This window comes from Pomacea canaliculata, linkage group LG11, assembly GCF_003073045.1.
Source record: "Pomacea canaliculata isolate SZHN2017 linkage group LG11, ASM307304v1, whole genome shotgun sequence".
NCBI lineage: Eukaryota > Metazoa > Mollusca > Gastropoda > Architaenioglossa > Ampullariidae > Pomacea > Pomacea canaliculata.
Window position 1 is genome coordinate 11,751,225 of NC_037600.1, and position 6,000 is coordinate 11,757,224.

Sequence of the window (6,000 nt, forward strand, 5' to 3'; positions counted from 1 at the left end):
CCATATGCTGATGTTTCCATGATTTGCTTTTCGCTGTCGCTATAGATCGCTTGAAACATTCCATGCTAAGATGGATTATGTGATTATTATTTTATTTTATCTTTATTATTTTTATTTATTTTATTTAGCTAGATTTTATTTGTATTCCATTGAGCTCGCCTTCACGTGGGGAAATGCTTCTACAAATTAAATTATTCTTGTTATTTAGTAAGTTAACTGTTTCTTTGATTTTTTTTTTATTTAAAAAAAAGCTCCACACAGTAGTTGTAATGACAGTAAACAGCACATGGGAAAAGAACGGAATCGCCACGAGGATAGCAGCAGCAAGCAGCGCGAGACAAAGAGAAGATCTGCACCAATGCGCTCTCTTTGGTGGTGGTTAAGGTAGCGGCTAAAGAACAGACATTTCCCCCAACCCACTCACCCTACCCCCGAAAAAAAACAATAGAGGGCGAAAGAGAAGAAGGGAGAGTGGATGATCGGAGGATGTTTGCTTGGTGAAGCATAGCTCTTATCCTTCACACTTGCTCTCTTTTATTTCGAGAGCTTTGCGCTTGTCCACCGCCGCCCGTCATTACACGCACCAAGCCAAGCGGCAGACCCGAGCCCCTCGGCACCGGAAAGGGAAGGAAGAAATTTCGGAGAGGAAGAGGAAAGCAAAGTTGTCTCCCCTCGCTCGTTTAAGCTCCATTCTTTGCTCACTCAAAAGTCTAAACCCCCAACACCCGACTCTCTCTCTCTTTCTCTTTCTCTCGCTCCCTCACTCTCTCGCTCGCTACATCTTTCGCGGTTCTTCGCTCAAGGAGCTCTTACAATTGATTCACTTCAATAGGAAACACAATCTAATTTGCTGCAATTCTCGTTGCCTAGGCAACAGGGACAGTGACAGTGATTCCGTTAGGCGAGCGACGGGAGCCGGTCCTGATTTCCGAAATTACCCTTATCAAAACTTGTCCGGCCCTTCGGCGCAGAGTTCGCAACATCAGTATTCTCCCGATCGCCTTTTCGATTTCTCCCCAATTAAAGCCCGATAATCCGATCAGCGGGAATCAAGAGGCGATCGGCTTAAATAATGCATCTGCTTTCTCAATGACAGCTCCCCTCGTGAACCCTCGGGCTACCTTGTACACTCTGCTGGTGCGGGGCGAGTCCTCCTTACCAGCTTTCGAATTTCTATTGACTACATTACTTCTGTTGCTTTTACTCAATAGTGACTCAGAGAAACACCCTCGTTAATTTTGGGCTGCATGTTGTGAAAATTTCCCTATGTCCGCTGTTCATTCTTTTTCGTCATTGCTTTATTTCCCACTCCCTTCCTGTTTTTTTTTTTTTTTTCTCTATTATTCTACTTTCACAACATTACGTGAAACAAGGAAACAAGCCTGACATATGTTTGTCAAAGAAATCTGTCCAGCAGATGAGAAAAGAACGAAATACTATTTATTCCACGTATGTAGGGACAAATGTAGTTCATGAAAATTACATGGATTTTTTTTCATAGGTTACAAACACAATGGCTAACACAAACCTTAACTGAATTTGTTTTCCTTGACTTCTCGTCCACGCTGGATGTATTTGCAAGATATACCTTTCAGAGGTGCTTGCCTTCCTGCTTGTCTGCTTTATTCTCTTTAGTTCGGGCTTGTTTTGTTGTTGTTGGTTTTGTTTGTTTTGTTTGTTTGTTTGTTTGGTTGGTTTTTTTTTTGGTTTTTTTTTTTTGGGGGGGGGTGGTTTCGTTTTTTCATTCTTTCTCCCTGCCCTTCCCTTTTTTCTCTTTTTTTTCCATTTCTAACTCTTTCTTTCTCCCTCTCTTTCCCTCCCTTCCTTTGGTGTAAATATATTCATTCCAACAAGATTCTTTTTCTATCGGCTGATAATTAACTCATTCTTTATAAGAACAACTGTTTCTTTGTTTCTTTGTTTTGTCGTGTCCAATAAGGAGCAGACCTATGGAACACTTTTTAGCGGGAATGCTTGAGGGAAAGGGAGCAGGAGCCCAGGAAAACGGCCCGGAAAATTGGACATCCCCCCCCCCCCCTCAACCACCACACACACACACACACTCTGTCATTTCTTCGATTCAAAATGGTCGTGTTTGTTCCTGCTGTCAGAGCCCTGCATGTGTAGCCTGGTTTGTAGTCGTTAAATGGTAATCTAAGCATATTATGTTCACTCCAAGAACAACAGTTAACAATATTCTAGCTTGTCCGGTCCTCTATTTCTCTCCTCAACTTCCAAATATCTTTTCAAATGGCGCTGTTGGGAGACATGTAGAAAAAAAAAAGGATGCCTTCGCTTTTAAAACTAAAACAAATTATCCCCCCTTTCTTGTCCTGTGGACAACAAGGAGGCTCCCGCTCCCTGTACGCGGAGTGAAGGGCGGACAACTTTCATGGCAGCCACGTGCGCAAAGGCAAATAACTCTGGGCACCCAATGAGGCGGCGCGCTTGTCAATTTCATGCACATTGACGCGGCCACGTGACCATAGCAACCCGCAAAAACTCTCGCGCGCAGCAGACGACAACGAAAAAGTCAAGAGATTTTTTTTTAGTAAGACAACAATTTGACCGAAAACCGCATGTGACAAAACAGGAGGCGTCTTCCAAGAGCGCGGACGTTTGATCACTTCCGGCCAGGCACGCTGCGTTAGAATATTAATTTTCACTTCCGCAAATATCAAGTCACGTGACGTGAGGCGCTGTCGCTCTCTTTTCTTACCTCCTAAATTTTTACATCGACTTCCTGCTGCTGAGGGCAACAACACGCACGGAAGGGGTGTGGAGGATGGGAAGCAGGGACTGCAAACATTGTCGCGCATGAAAGAAACTTTAAAATGCTTTATAAGAAAAATAAACAGATCGATGTGCCGTAGGAAGGTCAAAGAACTATAATACTCGCAAAACACAAAAACACAAAAAGAAAGAGAAATCAATGGCTATAGCACATAAAATCCCATTCTTAACTGGGTAAAAGGCCCAATCCCCAAACCTCCGAGGTGCCCCAAAGCCCCACCGCACTGGCAGATGTGATGGCAAACAAGTCTGGCATGTTGATCAAAGTTTTAGCTTCCCAAACATTTGCCACAAAATCACTTTCCCCTGTGACCTACACACACAACACAGCCAGACTTCATCAACATACGACGACGTTCGCTCGTTTAACAAGGGCCTGAAGCTTCCTGGTGTAAGAGTATACTTAGTTAATTTACTATTACTGCATAAAAATATTTTTAACAAGATGGAGACTACTCTTTTATGCAGATTTTTCTACACTTGTACACCTTCTAAACTTTAACATGGACAGCTCCAAAGATCGAAACATATAGTCAAATACACAGATATTGTTATTGCTAGTTTTAAATGCATATTAGTTTTCTTATTGAACTAGTGATATTTTTTTTTCAATATTCTAACGGAAATATTCAACTATGTACCTAAGCAACATTTCTAAAGCAACTTGGAAGTGGCATTCATGAAGTGAGCTCAGCCCGCGCTTCGTAACTTTTATTCTCCCCAAAACAGTCATCGCCTTTCGTTCATCCATCGATCGATCGATCTCTCTATTTCTGTCTCTTTCTTTCTCTCTATCGTTGTTTCTTTCTGTCTGCATGTCCTTTCGGTCATTTTTGATGTCTGTAGTGTTGTCGTTGCCGAGCGGCGACCTGACCAATTATCGAGGAACAAAGACAGCTCTCGACGATCTTGCTTGACGTAAGTAGGCACGCGGCCTGGCCGTGCAACGAGCGCGGGATGGTCACTGCGCGCACGCATGTGCAAACTGTGATCAGTGGTAATTAAATCCCATCACCGTCGAAAGTTAATCAATGCGCGTGCCTCAAAAGAACGCAGGGAGCCGAAGAAAAGGAGGGATACAAGGAGCGGGGGGATGCACGGAACAGCCGGCTCGAGCTGGCTCGCAAGCTAGCTGCTGCTGCTGAGCGTGATTCACGCTAGGCGCGCGCCGGCGCTCCAGAGAACAAAACTCCAATTCAAACGCCGGAAGCCGCCATACACAGACGAGTCGCGTCGCCTTCGCGGTCGCCTTCAAAATTCAGTTTCCGAGAGTTATCACGCCTGAACGTGGGATGAGCCTCTCCTTCCCTTCTTTTTGACAAGGAATGGCCAAGTTGGTGATGTCACAAGCGCTGAGGGTGGAAGTGAGACATTGAAGAGAGGCAAGGCCTGCAGCTCGACGTCTACAATGACCCCGGGTTCAACACCGACGATGTCAGAAAAAGAAGAAGCCGAAAAAAGTAAAGACTCAAAACAAAAAACCAAACCGTGACTCCTGGCAGAAAGAACAAGCGTAGATGTCAAACTACCTGCGCAGTAGTTCAATCCTCATTTTTCATCCACATTCACATCAAGCACTGCGCGTTATCTAGGAGGATTTCACATGTCTGGGGTGGATCGAACGGCTAATTCTTCTGAAGACAGTATACTTGGAACTCTCTAAAATGTACGACCAATTTATTGAGGAAGTAACTAAGACTGTTTATGCAGCAACGGCAAAGCATATGTCTAGTTATCACAAAACCTATCACAAGACCTCTTCTTCTTCTGCTCGTCATCATCTTGATTTCTTTTCTTTCTATTTTCTTCCCCTCTACCGTTTCTGACAAGCAAAAAAAAAATCAAACTTCAAACTCTCTTCCCCCTACCATATAAATAGGACATTGTTTGCCTGACCACTGTCTTCTGCTGACCTACCCCTTTCCGCTGACGTCACAAATTAAATCACAGAGGTCAGTCAAGCGAGACAAATTGGTGACGCTGGCCGGTTCTAGCGACTAATGCAATCAAGTGCGACTGATGAAATTTGACGCCAGGTCAATTTTTTCCTGAACAGCCACAACCTCGACACACCGGCCCCGCCACCCGAGAGCACGCGAGTCAAGTCCACAGGTTAGGAGCCAAGGAAGCAGAGGACGAGGGAAAACGAGAGAAGAAACACGCGCACGTGCGCACACATACACAGGCACGCACGCACGCGCGGGCGCGCGTCCTTGTTTGTGATTTCGTTCCATCTTCTTGGTGCTGGCAGTTGGGGTATCCCACACTGCAAGCTGGCAGAGAAATTAGGAGGAATAAAAAGGCGGATCCACAATAACAGAGCATGGAGCAAACAAAAAGGAATGAAAGAAATTGTGAGGGAAAGAAAATTAGGAAAGAAGAAAGTAGGCAAGCAAACAAGCAAGGGGTTGGAATGAAAAAACAAAAGGAAGAAAGCAAGCAAGCGTTTTCAAGGACTGAAATAACTATGGCAAGAAATATTTATGGTACAGGAATAATTACGACATGAAATAAGTATAGGTTGTGTAGGCCGACCAAAATTACACTGAAGGTGCTAGGGGCGGGGGATAGTAGCAACAACGCCAGCTACCAGGGGATTGGTTTTCTTCTTCTTCTTCTTCTTCTGTTGTTGTTGTTGTTGTTGTTGTTGTTGTTGTTGTTGTTGTTGTTGTTGTTGTTGTTGTTGTTGTTGCCGACATACGATGAGGCAGATAACAGGAAATTCAAGAACTTGACGAGGGCAAAGTTTTTGAGAACAAAACTAGAGTAGCCAGTAGGAAGAAAGGGACAGAGGCAAACCCGACTTTAGACACCATAAACATCATAAAAAAACCTAACCTTAGTCGTTTCCGTAGTGTGGTATGCTCCATACCTAGAAATATTTGTTTTTTATAATTTTACAAAAATTAATAATTTCAGGTAATGGTACACGACACTTGATGACCTTAGGATGCCAGTCAGTCAAAACACAACTGCTTCACAAGCCAGCAAATGACCTATTGATGATTGATAGGCGGAATCGGAAAGAGACAAACGAGTAACTAATTTATATGCATACATATAATATCTTTTTATCTCGTTAGAGGAAGTGATTCCCGAGTGAGACAAGTATCGACTGCTTGTTAAAGCCGTCGATCATAATTCCCTTAAAGCGCAAAAGCTACAGAGAAAAATGTACAGGTCACAAATCTCTGTACTTTGTAAAAT